Raw genomic sequence first — 15019 nt, forward strand, 5'->3', positions numbered from 1 at the left:
AATTATCTTTATTGATTGTCCCATCGTATCTGATGACATATCAAAGACTGTGCTTGCATATGTGGCTGTGTGTCGCCGCTTTGTTGACAGTAAGCATTGTGCCACGTGCGATCGGCAGCAGCATAACCCTGTGATTAATTCGAGGGAACGAATTAGTATTTCGTTCGCACGAATTAATTTTTTTTCTCCATGTCAGGTCCAGGGCTCCATACGTTTGACTTTTTTGTGTTGTAAATCCTTTTTTGGATTGATCTTATGAAATATTGTAATATTTTGAGATACTGGACTTTTGATCTGGGCTGCACGGTGGAGCAGCAGGTAGTGCGCGTGCCTCACAGCAACAAGGTCGCCGGTTCGATTCCCGGGTCGGGCCTTTCTGTGTGAAGTTTGCATGTTCTTCCCGTGCATGCGTGGGTTCTCTCCGGGCACTCCGGCTTCCTCCCACAGACCAAAAACATGCTCATTAGGTTAATTGGTGACTCTAAATTGCCCCTAGGTGTGAGTGTGAATGGTGTGTGTATGTGCCCTGCGATCGGCTGGCGACCGGTCCAGGGTGCACCCCGCCTCCCGCCCATCGACAGCCGAGATAGACTCGGATAAGCGGCATAGAAAATGGATGGATGGATGGATGGATGGATGGACTTTTGATCTTCATGAGTTGTAAGCCATAATTATCAAAATTAAAACAGCATAAATATTTCAGTTTTTGTGTAATAAATGTAAAATATATGAAATTTTCACTGTTTGAATTAAATTGCGGGAAAACATGAACTTGACGATGATATTCTAATTTTTTGAGATGCACCTGTACATCCAGAGTACTCACAAAGGACAGACAGACAAGGTGTGGACAGGAGCAAACTGAGGTCAGACACCACAAGGATGAACAGATGATTCAACAAATACTGCGTGGAAGACCGGTGCTTAACTACTGTGGCAGCATGTGAGTCTTGATTGAATGAATAAGGTCATGTGTGCTCAGGAGAGAAGGAGGCTGGGCTAGAGCTGTCAGCCAAGCCCTGCAGGCACACATACACATACACCACAGACACGGGAAAGACAGAGAGGGCACAGAGGGGAGGGGAAATCCAAGAACACAATAGGAAAAGGAAGAGGAAACTGCAGACCCTGACCATTAAGCATCTTTCCAGTCAACTTTCCCTCCAGCCTGTTTAGCAAACTCCACACTACCAGTTCATTACACATCTTATCATATAAATTTGTAGCAGAAATAACAGGAATGATATCACTATGACATCACTCAGGCTATTTTCTCAGATTTGGCGAAGCTCGTTCACAGCCGCAGAGGACATTATGTTTTCATAAGCTGAGCTAACTTCGATGAGTAAAACTGGTGGAGCACCAGCGCGTCTTTAAAAGGATTCCAGGGGTTTTGTTCTATCATGGTCCAACACTTTACATAACCTGTATTTTTCTCATGTTTTGGTTGGCTGTTGCTTTGTTCATCCATTTGCTCATCCTAATGAGCCAGTGAATGATCAACAGGAAAAGGTCATACTCTCAAGCACACTGAGACAAGGTGGTGAAAATATAGGGCTGCTATATGTTCCTTATCTAAATACACAATATGCAGGACCTGCTCACCTTTTGGATGCTGGAACAATGAGAGCCTACAGCAAACATGTTGTAATTCACAACAATAACAGCTCACCTCCAAAAGTAATCTACCAGATGATACAGTCAGTGCCTAAATGAAAGTGTTTTCCACCATGAGCTAATTAACTGACAACCTGGCAGTTTAAAGGAATGTCTGTTGTGTTTGGTTTTTTGTCCTCCACATCTGCTGAACAGGTTGCTTATTTTTCATCTTCTGCAGTACATGCAGCAAAGGAGGGTTTAAATTCAAGCACAAAGAAGCGATAATGTTAATTATGGACAAGTACACTGTACAACTTGTCACATTTTGTCAGTGCTTTTTGAGTAGGTTCTGCACGTAATCTCTAACTAGGTTACTGAAAATCGTGGAACAAAATTTGAAATTTCTCTGTTTGCTTGTTAGTGTGTTTTCCGTATATATTAATCTATCTATTAGATTCTATATTAATCCAGAACACTAAGTTCCTTCAGTATCTCAGTATTCATGCATTTTCTGCTCTTCCTTCCACTTAATTTCATTAAACTTTAGTGCTGTTTGTACTAGCTATATTTGTAAATGTTGCATTTCCCAGAGGACAACCAGTTTGACACAGTGCAAACATTATAGCCAGATGAAAATGCTCTCTGTGTTCGGTGTGAATACAGTTCCTAATACGTACGCACACACAAATACGTACATCTTTTAAAAAAAGATTGCAATCACAGCCTGAGGTTGTCTTTCAGTCAGAATACATGGCCTTATTTCCTTCAACAAAAAGCCTCTTGACCAAAATACCAAGAAAATATTTTCCTGGTTCCTTGCACGATGCCGGCTATCAGGATGACAAAGGAGAACATTTGCTGTTATATAAGTGCATGCTACGTGAAATGGTTTGATCAATTAAGCATTTCCTTCATCTTTGTCATAGTTCATCGACATTGCACTGTGGGCTATTTTATTTACCTCAACACTGTTCATGTTTTACTTAATTTTGTTTTTGCGGCACAAAACATATTTTATTTGCTCTCATCTATCAAGAATCTACAACCACAAAGCCCTTTCCACCTCAAGGACGCTCTGTTGAATAACAGTAATGTTGCATTCATTTCTTCGTTCACATTAACACACAGTATGTCAGCAGGTTAGATGAGATTAGATCATCATCATCATCATCATATCATCATTTTGATGGTATCTATCAGTGATGATTGATCAAAATGATTGTCCACGGTGGGATAGTTTTTAGAAAAGAACCTTCCAGTGACAACAAATGGGAATTAAATTTGATTCAGAGATAAACGGTGATTGTAGTGTTTCATAGCGCTTTTCTAGCCTATCTAGTCCACTCAAAGCACTTTACAACACATTCCACATTCACTCACACATTAACACCACAGCCATCAGGACACTTGGATAACCAATCTGCATACTCTGTGTGTTTCCTCTGTAAATTCCCCGTAAATCCTGACAAATGCATTACACCATCTGAAAGATGCATTTAAGACCTCCTTATGGGAGGCTACATATGCCACATCTGAGCACCCTGAGTGGCAATTAGATCTGTAATCTCCAGCCAGACCTCCCACTAAAATGTGTTTTGTTTTTTTTTTTAATCATGAAGTGTCAAAGAGTTACTGCAGCGATTTAATTATCTAAGAATGGAAGAGGCGCTTTAAGGTTTCAGTTCAGTTGGTGAGTCATCATACCTGGTCGCCTTCTCTTTGCAATTTGTATCGCAGCAACAAAGGGAATGTCAGCACCTCCAACATATGTTGCAGTTTGTCAGTAATGAAAAGCTCAGTCTTGTCCTTTTTTCTTTACTTTGCTTTGGTCCCTGAAATGCTCTTCATGCCTCTCTTCTATGAAAAGAACATTTTAACCTGCCTTAATTGCCACGATACAATGTCAACAACTCAACAACAAATTCATGCTGAAATTCATTATACAGGATCCCAGTGGTGACAAGTTTTCATGGTAGAAAAAAAATGTTCAGAGAAATGTATGTTCTATCTCTCATTTCATCATCACTCATCATTTGTGGGAACAATGGCTGTATGGAACATGCAGTGAATGCATGCAGAGAAAAGGTTTATGCTGCCAGTTCTCGTCTTCCTTTGTGAATCAGAGCTCACGACCTTCTGAAGAAACAAACTACAAACTTTTATAATGGCAGCTTTCAGGCTTATGGAGGATTGCAGCTTTGACTGATGGAAAGATCACAATTATGATTATGACTTTAAAGAAATAGTTCACCATTTTGTGCAACAGACTTATTTGTCTTTCTTTCCCAGAGTTAGATGAGGAGACTGTGTGTCAAACACACTGGGAACTTCGCTAACTACTTGTAATTTATTCATACATTTATTGCAATTTATTTAGTCTTCAGAATAGCTAAGCTAAAACAACACACCAGTTAATTCCAGCTGGTTGTATAGACATTACTGGGACACTGAAACAGAAACCTGTCACCGAGAAATATGTCACAACATGGACACTAGATACTCTTGAAATGCTGTTTCAAATGGAGTCCAATTTTTTTTTTTTTTATGTTGTCTTTCTCGGAGAGGTTATTTTCTCCATTATTATATGTTCTGTGAGAGATTTGCCCAGTGAAGGATATTTATTATTTGTTTGAATTTCAAGATTGTAGCATGGTCTTCCTTGGTGGCGCGTGGCACGGTGGTAACACTGTTGCCTCACAGTTAGAAGGTCCCGGGTTCCCGCTGTGGGCGCCGGAGGCGTGTCCTCCACCATGCCTTCGGTGCCTGCCGCTCGAGGAAAAGGGCCTTTCTGTGTGGAGTTTGCATGTTCTCCCCGTGTTCATCTGAGGTATCCTCCATAAAAAAAACAACATAAACATGCAAGAAGGTCACCACCTGACCAATGGTGACGAACGGAACTGGTGCCGCTGTTGGCTGGCAGCCCACCGCTCCTGCTCTGCCGTGGAGGAAGGACTTTCCAGGATGGGTCAAATGTGGAGAAAATTATCTCACTAAGCATGGCCTGTGAGATAATCCCCCCCCCCCCGTAGCATGTGTGTGCAGTGATTAATAAAAATATATCTTAATATCTTCATCTTGGTTATAGCTAGGCAGCTTGTGTGGTGGAAATTCAGCTGAGGATAGATCACCAGTGACAGTGACAGAGAGAGAGGAACCCTGCAACCCCATACTGCAGAGAGCTTTTGTGTTACCTTTGACCAGAAGTGCTGTGTAAATGGACAGAGCCATAATGAGAGAACATAGATATCTGTGGCTCCCACAGTGCAGTGGGATCATGCTGAATTGTGTAGCTTGTGTTCTATGGAGACTTTCATCCTGGATTAATTATATTTTTTTTTCGTAGTCGTTTCAAATGTATTTTTGCAGACCTTTGTCCAGAGGCTCGTGTTAGAGGTGAGATGAGTCTTCCTCATTTGGCACATGTATGCTGTCATCTGTATTGGAAAGTCTCACAGAGCTGCTAGCATGGCAGTAGACTCACAGTCTTGTTACAAGAAGAGCAGTCCACCAGCAGAGTTCTAATCCAACCTGCTATTATGGCAAAGAGTAATAGACCCTCCAGTACACCATGTCTGTGTCACGTTGTGTCTCATCAAGGTCAGAAAAGAAGAACATTTGTTCTCAAGTTAGCAATAATAAATATGCTTCATTGGTTAGATTTAAAAAAAAAAAAATCTTGCTGAGAAGCACCTCAGGTGATGGGCAACATCCAGCCCACCAAAGCTTCCCGTCATAATGTCAGCGAATTCAGAAGATGCATCTAATGTTACTCGCCAGTGGAAGAGGCCCAGTCCATCCTGAGAGTGTTAGGACCTGGCAGTCTGTTTCACCCTTGTGTTTCCTTTTCCCTTTTCCCAGTGTGTTTTTGTCTGTCTGTCTCCTCCTGTCTGTGCAGCTGGGTGTGTCCTGCACCTGGCCAGCTCCGCCTACCAGAGCACACCGGCAGCTCATCATGCTCATCATGCTCACCATGCTCATCATGCTCACCATGCTCATCATGCTCACCATGCTCATCATGCTCATCATGCTCATCATGCTCATCATGCTCATCATGCTCATCATGCTCATCATGCTCATCATGCTCACCATGCTCATCATGCTCATCATGCTCATTAGGCACAGCTTCCAGGCCTGTTTGTGATCCAGTATTGTGAGTACTTTCTCTCTTCAGCTATCGCGAGTGTGCTAATGAGTTTTCTTTGTTCCACCGCTGAAGGTGTTTCCTGTGTTTCAGTTGCCTGTCTGCCACTCCCACGTGTGCCTTGCCTCAGACCCGTCGTACGGAGCTCCCTTTATTATCTCCACTCTGTTAGAGTGCGCTTTTCATTGTTTGTTGTTTCTTCCACTCCTTTTGAGCGCGCTTTTCATTATTAACAAATTTTTGTTCGTTTACCTGCCTTCTCTCTGGTCTGCATCATTGGGTTCTGTTAAAGCCTTGGTGAAAACCGTAACAGAGAGTGATTGTGGATTTGCTTGCCAATGCCTGGCAACGAGACAAAAAAGTCTGTAATTCATTGTTGTTGCATTCTACAGAATCAGATTATTTTCCAACTCCATCCTGTCTACTCGTAGATCCACCATCCTGGGATCTGCTCTGGAAAACAAGAAGCACCTGGTATCACTGTTTCCCACTGAGGCTAAATACAGGACATTCTTCATCAGGGTCTGTCTCCCAAGCACGAACGTCTATGCCCACTATAGGGTCATTCTTGTGGACCAAAAGTGGTGCTTGAAATTACAGTAGGTGTCTGCAGCACAGCAGTGATCCTGAGGTCCTATGAAAGCCCTCTCAAAGTCCACTTCACGGGAAAGGCTTTTGAGAAAAGTGTCTCTGTGAAAAGCGATGACACCATCTTTGATCGTTACCACCTAAGGCAAAGAAAGACCTTAGCTTAGTGTTGGATGTGCTCAACCTTGTCCACTTGAGGCCAAACTTTGCTTCCCTTCGTTGGTTTTCTAGTGGTCTCATGTCTCACACGCTCACTTTTCTGGCCATTCATTGTATAGCATTTACAGCCCCCAGGACTTCCTTTGACAGAGCACTTGTTCTTCCAGTGTTTGGCTTCAAATGATCACATTGACTATATCCTCTAGTACAAGAAAAAATGCAGTCCTAAACACTGATCAGTGGGGAGTACCAAATCACAAAGATCCATCTGTAACCTGGGCTGCTTTTCTTCTTAAAGCCTCACTGCAGTCAGATCAAATATCGTTGTAATCACTAGTGAAGGCGCTCTGCGGCTTATGGACTGTGCTGTTTATCTGACATTGACATTTAGTTTGTCATTAACAGGCAAATCAAGATAAGGAGGAGAACCAGCATGTTCCTACAAATGCTGCTGTAAATATGTGGTCCCAGAGGGAAGTAACAGCACTGCGGAGGGGAGGACAAGAGCATTAGAATTTCCCAAATTGGGATCAATAAAGTGAAGTCTAAGTCTAGTCAAGACCCAAACTTTCCACTTCACAATATAGGGTGTTTTCCTTTGAATTCCAGTAAAATGAATGTATCATTGTGGGAATGATGTGAGAATATGGCGAAAATGATATATACTAAGTATGCTGTGATTATTGTTGAGCAAACACTCTTTGCTTTGTTTTTTTTTATCTAAAGTGAGTGCTGCAGCTGTCAAGCGCTAGGTGAGTAAGTGATCAAACAATATTATAAGGTGCTGCTATAGAAATGAAAAACACTGGGCACAGCCACAGGAAGCAGCCTGGTAAACAAATGTGATTGGCTGTAGGATGACATCCACCCACAGCCACACTGTACCAATGTACATCTTATTGTGTATGTATGTGAGTTCGGCTTAGGTCACCAGTTCACCCTACTGCATCCTCCAAAGTCAGCATTTCAAGGGTGGAGGAAACAAGCGGTGTGTATCCTTCACAGCTCTCAGCATCCCTGAATCCAGTCAATGCTGGTTGCTCTGTTGCATTTAGTTCTTGTCGTCATTACTTATTTTGGTCTCTACGAGGCTAATCTAGTGCAAAGGAGACAGACAGAGGAAGAAGCTAGAGAGGCAAACTCACCCTGTTCCATGTCACCTCCAAACCAAAGAGGCTTTCAGTGGGAAAAATCCTTCATGTATCATTCAAATAAATATTTCTGGTAATCTAAAAAAGTCCTTTGCATTCACAGTGACTTTTGCTACAAGATGAAAAGCCCTAATAGCCGCAGCCACTACATGTTCTGTACTGGTGGCAGAGTTAAGGCAGAGACGACAATGAGTGGGAAAAATAATTAGGTGTGTCTGCACTCTACAGTGCCTCTCACATTAATGAAAGCAATGCTTCATTCCCGTCAGGCCTGCCTGAATGGTCACGTTAATGGTGTGCCATTCATTCATCCCAGTTAAACCAATTGTGGGGATGAAGCTATTGACAGCTTGATGCTAATTAGCTAAATAATTTGTTTTTCTCTCTTCCCTTTCTGCTGGTCAGCGCTCAGGAACATGTGTGGGAGATGTCTCACTAGGCATGTCAAAACAAAAAAATCTAAAAATTAGCTAACTTCCTAAAGCACTGCTGATCAGCAGAGACGCACACACTGTAATGTAATAATACAATAAAACAATAATTGACATGTTGCTCACCTGCCTATTTTACTGGCAAGCTTAAAAGAACTCTGTTCCTTTTTGCATGTACTGGACTTGTGGTACATCAGCTACTTTACTGTGCTGTTAAATATGGTTACTTTTTGCCTCTATGGCCTTAAATTTGGTGAGCAACAGGTTCATCTCAAACCATTAAACCTTCGACCTGGTGAACTCTGGTGGCATTTAGGTGATTTCTAAAAGACACAACAGGATTGGAGCACAGCCTCAGAGGGCAAAGCAGAGGGGTTAAAACAGCGCGTCACTGTTTGTGCCTTATTTGAGCCCAGCACACCTTTGGCCAACTACTACCGAACCCTGCACTCTTTCTATTAGTTGAAGTGTCTGTCCTTCAATATGACAGTGGGCTCTACATCAAAACAAACAATTTTACATTTGAGCCCAGGCCAGCCCTGTGAGGAGTCACACCTCTACGATCACAGGAAGCTTGCTTGCTCCTCAGACGCTCTTCCTTTTGGTCTCTCTTTGAAAACAACTATGTACTGAACGTGTGTAAATTGAGTGGCAGGTAGGGTGTCCCAGCCAAACCTATTGTTTCCTGACCAGAACATCAGTCTGGTGAACTTAATCCTAAAGCCTGTTGTGAACGTACGTCTCCACTGCACAGTGAATAAAACTGACCTGAACCAGCCACAGAATTAGACCTGGAGTTTTTGTTTTTTTCTACAGCAGACACCAAAAACTGAAGCCAAAGAAATAATTATATCTTCAAATTAAAGCACAACAGAGGTTTCATTACTTGCATCAGAAGCACAGAAAATATGTTTCTCCACTAAATGCGAATCTCTTGTGAGACTAAACAGAGGCCGGAGCTGAAACAAGGAGGCATTGAGTGATGCATTCACAGGACAACGTAAAACACCCCATCCGTGTTCAGCTTGAGACACTAATACACATGAAATGGAAACTATGGTCTCATGATATGAAGTCCATTTTCTGCTGTGAAAAAAACAGCAGTCACGCACGTATCACAAGGCTTTTGACTTTGTGCATGCTTCTTTTCAGACTTGTGTTGTCAGTTGCTCCAGAAATATATACAGATACTGTATGCATATATATACAAACAATATGATTTTTTATAGATATATTGCATCAGTCTAAGTAAGAAAATATTACAGTACAGAAATGTCACGATCAGATGCCAGCGGGGAGGTGGGTGAAGCGGCTGTCAATCAAACTGACAGAAGCCTTGTGTGTGTGAGATGCTGTGCGCAAAACAGACTGTTTTCTGAGGTTTTGATTTTTCTTTTTTAACTCTCAAATATCAACATTCCTATTAGCCTCAAAAATCCAGCATCATTTGGGCCCTACCTTTAACTTCAAATGTGTTGTCTTAGCAGAAAGAAGTAGAAAACAATAATACAATGAACAATGAATCCTTAATTCAGTGATCAAACAAGCCGTCTAACAAGAAAAGCTGTCCAACTGACGACCTGCATTCTGCTTGTTTGCCGGTCTGGATTCCTTTTGTCTTTGCTTGTTTTTAGGCTAATCGGATGAATTATTTCTGGACACTGACAGCCAAGAAAAAAGTGTCAGACAGTACTGACTCTTCAGTCAGTGGTGTGTACGTTCACTTTAACACACTGAGTCACCAGAACATGTCTGTTGTGATAGCCGGCGCAAACCTGTACTGTTATCTCTGGGGAACAAACACCCAGCACTGTGACTGAAAATCTATTCTGAATTCACAAAGAGCAGGTGCTCTTTTACTGCACCTGAATGTTCATTTGCTAAGGCTCACCTTTATTTGCATATTGATATAAAAGCAGATGATGGAAGTAACTAAGTACATTTACTCGAGCACTGTTTTTAAAGCTGCACTATTCGTTATCTTCATACTAACGAGCATGTGTAATGTGATAAAGTGACTCTGCAGTTGCCCTCAGCTTTGAGAATCATTCTAACCTCTTGGTGCAATTAACACAGAGCTAAACGGAGAGTGAATATTGAACTTATATTCATCAGGTGGACAGAATCATGACTTCAGATCATGCTAATGTTGCTCCGTGTCTGTTAGTTATATAAACTTTACAATGCCATGATATTTCAGATGCCTGGGATTTGTAGTTTGTTCTGCAGCGGCCAAAAAATCTAATTAATTCAGCTTTAAAGAATACACATCTTAGTCCCTTTAAGCTGTACATTGTTATATGCTTTATTATTTCTGATGCATTAATGTGCACTTTATGTGTGTTCTCACATCTGTCATAACAACTTAATATGTCAGTCTTGTGTTTACAGCATGTTATGTTGGAAAGTGACCATAAAAATATCAATCAATGTACAATTTTTTGTATTTAACAATGGTCACTGTGTCAGATCTAAAGATCATAGTGCTATAAACTCTTGTGCCATGTGCTGGTCAGGTGACTGGCAAGACTACACATATGACCAGAACCAATCAGTGCGTGTCTTCTGTCACAAAAAAAAGAAAGAAAAAGGTAATTAATTACCTTTGCCACAGCTCAACAAACTTTTCCTCTCTTTCCTTGTCCCACCTGACAGCAGGCTTAATTGAATGATTCAAGTCATGTGTGCTCAGGAGAGGAAGAGGCCAGGCCAGACCTGTCGGCCACACCCTGCACTTACACACATACACACACCGGACAGACAAGGACACAGGAGCACACTAGGTAAAAGGGAGGGAACCTGCACATCCTGACACTCAAGGTGTCACACAAGGTAGACTGTGTGAGATGCACTAGGCTTTCAGCTAACTCCACTGTACATCCATCGTGCCAATATTAGACTCAGAGCAAGTTAGGTGACAGGCATATGTTTAGCACATAGGCACATCAAACACAGGACTTTCATCCAGGAGATCGTTCTTTTTAGACCTCTTATTTTAACCCAAACATAATCTTTTCCTAAACTGGTGCCCTAACCCGACCAAACTGTGAAACATTTCAATCATTTACCAAGAGTTAGAAAGGCGAGCGTCTATGAGGCGCACGGAGTGTGACGTGGGAATGAAAACAGGTTGTAGCACCTTGTGTCTCACTGCAGCTCAGAACATCCTGTTGCTATGACTTGGTGGTTACTAATAACTGTGAACTGCCTGAAGGCAGAAGCCCAGTGCAGAAGGGAATAAAGGAAACTGCACAAAACAAAAAGGTTAACATTTTATTCACGCGCTGCTGTTGGACACTGCAGAAAATGCCACGAACACACTCGAATTGTAAAGGTTAGCTAACAGCTAACAATCCACCTCAACTGATGAATACAACCACTTCACAGCTGTCGGTAAACCTGAGAGGCAGACTCTAAAGCCAGCTGCTGCCTGCTTTAGAGTACGTGACAGACGCCTGAGTGACCTCGACAGTAATATCACATCTGCACACCAAATGCTCCTCACACTCTGTAAAGTAGTCTGACATTGTTTCCACTGACATTTTCGTGTTTTAGATTGCACATCGCTCTGTGAGATCCTCGGCCATCACCTCACTGACTGCTCCAGCAAATACCGCTGCTGCACCAGCTCCCTTTTTACCCATGCTTGTTCGAAAATAGCTGCAGCAGCTTAGTCACTGCAGACAAAATCAGAAAAAGGTCGAAAGCACAAACTAAAAAAGTGCAATCATCAACACATAAAGTGTTAATGGAGTTTTTCCCTCCCCCTTTTAATACAAGCAACACTGATCTAATGTGTTCACTTTTTCTGCCAATTACCTTCCTGAAAGACGAGAGCTGGCTGTCAGCAGGGCCAACAGTCTGAATGTGCTTCTGATCCCAAAGCCAAAGCAGACATTGAAGATGGAGCAGCCCAAATGGATCTGGATGCCTGCCCCCCACAATTTGTCCATCCATCCATCCATGACAACGTTCTCCCATTCACAGACCCATGTATTAATATCCTTTATCCATTCATGTGTTCACAAAGTGATGAACCTCACTCCATCCTTGCTTGTGAATGACTGAGCCTTTCCACAATGCCAATTTAATACCATCCATCCATTTTCTACACCGCCTATCCCTTTCAGGGTTAGGCTCCTTTCCCTGGAGCCTAACCCAGCTTCAACGGGCGAGAGGCAGGGTACACCCTGAACCGGTCACACACACACCTAGGGGCAATTTAGAGACACCAATTAACCTAATGAGCATGTTTTTGGTCTGTGGGAGGAAGCCGGAGTGCCCAAAGAGAACCCACGCATGCACGGGAAGAACATGCAAACTTCACACAGAAAAAGGCCCCGCCCGGGGATCGAACCAGCAACCTTCTTGCTGTGAAGCACGCGCACTACCTGCTTGCTCCACCGTGCCACACCAATCTCATACCCAATCATGATACTGTCACCTACCAATCAACCTGTTTACCTGTGGAATGTTCCAAGCAGGTGAAGCAGTCCCAACGATGACTTAACTGTGGATATAAAAATCTACTTTGGGGTGCGTTTGCTTAATTTACAGGCACAAAGCTGTCAGCTAGAATAGCTATTGATTATTTGCTGCATTTCAACTTCACCTTGGCTTTGTCTTCTTAGGAATAGGATTTTCTAGTTTTAGAAATTGACATAGTCAAGTGTGAATTGAGGAGTGAAGGTCTGAGAATGTTTAACATAACCTGAAAATATGGAATGAAAGCCACATTTATTTCATTCCTTAAAATTCTGTGTATGTGTATATTTCACTGATGTGCAAGTAAATACCAAATTAGCTTTTACAATACTAAGAGATATGCTGCAATCAATAGCTTTTTAACAGTGGATGAAATGGTTATGTGTAATGTGAAAGGATCTGCTCACAGACAAAGCTCATGACGAAGAGAAACGGGGTGAATTATCACCTGACTTTCCAGTTCCCTTCGAGCTTTTTAAGCATCTTTCAGCTTACTGCTTTGGTTTATTGACTGTCACCAACTGGTTTCCAGTCGCAGCAGGTATGTGTTTGCAGTGAAAAGGCTCAATTAAACCCACAGTAAATTACCCGTCCATCACCAAACAGCAGACAGACAGGATGAGAGACTAGCTGGGTTTAGTGGGTTAAGAGCCAGATATGGCCAGATAGAGTCGGTGGAGACAAAACAGAACTGAAAGAATCAAATCAAATCAAATCAAATCAAATCAAATCAAATCAAATCAAATCAAACTTTATTTATATAGTACTTTTCATTCATAATGAAATACAACACAAAGTGCTTTACAAGGGTTAAAAACAATAGAAATAAAAACAGAACAACATTAAAAACCCATCCCCCCCCACCCTTCATGTGTACTAACACACACCCCGAGATACATGCACACACACACACACACGCGCGCGCGCACGCCACCCGGGCCCCCCCGACCCTGACAGACCGGCGGACCCCCACACCGAGGTAGGGAGCCCCTCCACCAGCCGGGCAGAAGGACGGCACCGGCAGCAGACCAGACACAGCTCCCAGTGTGGAGGACCCCCCTGAGGAAGCACCGGAGTTAAAAAAAATAAATGAAACAGTTAAAAGATAAAATATGATAAAATAATACAAAATATGAAACAACAAACTAAAAGGCATCAACATAAGATAAATGATAAAACATAAGAAGAATTTCGCTGTCACTTACAAAGCCTGATTAAAAAGGTGCGTTTTTAACCTTCTCTTAAGAATATCAACGGTGTCTGCAGTCCTGAGGCTCTCCGGCAGGCTGTTCCACAAGTGAGGAGCATAGTGGCTAAATGCCGCCTCACTGTGGGTTTTTGTTCTGGCTTTTGGTATGCATAAAAGGCCGGTGCTGGAGGACCTCAGGGACCGCAAGGGTTGTTATGGAAAAAGCAGGTCAGATAAATAAGAGGGCGCAAGGCCATTAAGACATTTAAAAAGTAGTAAAAGAACCTTAAAATCGATCCTGAAGCGGACAGGGAGCCAATGCAGCGACTGTAAAACTGGCGTAATGTGGGCCCGCCCTCTGGAAGAGTTATTTGACTTCAATTCACCAGATGAGCAGAATGGTAACACGACTCCAAGTGAAAGATAATGTTGCTGTGTGTCTGCTGGATGTGTAAATAGGTAATTGTTCACCATTGCAACTTTATAAAACAATGATATGCTAATGTTGTTTTTGCAGCTTCTTGCTTGTTTGTTACGTTATGTTTTTAAGCACAGCCTCCCTTTGGAAGTGACAGCAAATGGTTTATTGTAACATTACACAGGGACAGACAGGAAATGGCCAAAATGAATTATCTTTTCATTAGACTGTAACCACTACTTTTCTCAGTGGCTCACTATCTTTGATACAGTGCAGCTACTTCTGATTTGCCAAGTCCCTGAAACTTCACTGGAAGTAGGAACACTGGTTTTCCAAATGATATAACAGGTCCACAATCTCAGGTATTCAGCTGAGTCAATATGATGACTGTGAAGGCCACAGCTTATGATTCACATCGATCTCCTACTTGTCAGAACATTCAGTGACCCCCGAAGCCCTGCAGATGGGGACAGTATCTATTGCAGTGCAGAAAGAAACAATATATTCTCTCTCAGCACAAAGTTTAAATCACGATAAATGGTAGATGTCTCTGTAAAGCTTTAATTGCTTAAGACAGGTTGACGGAACTCTCCACACCGTACATTAACAGTTGGGATCTGACCAGCAGTCCAATCACAGATTTCTTCTATTACTGCCAACCCTGCACCAAGTCTACATCACCCCATCTACTGCTTCCACCCCAGCTGGTCTAAAACATTCACCCTGGCAACTCTCCAGTTACAAGCTGGCTTCTTCAGCCTTCTAAATGTTTGACTGAGATTCAGTGCTACACCTCAACACCTGATTGTTTCCCTGCTTATGAGTAAATCAGAAAACAACTCATCCATTTAAAGATGG

This window comes from Chaetodon trifascialis, chromosome 7 (genome assembly GCF_039877785.1).
Source record: "Chaetodon trifascialis isolate fChaTrf1 chromosome 7, fChaTrf1.hap1, whole genome shotgun sequence".
Classification (NCBI taxonomy): Eukaryota; Metazoa; Chordata; class Actinopteri; order Chaetodontiformes; family Chaetodontidae; genus Chaetodon; species Chaetodon trifascialis.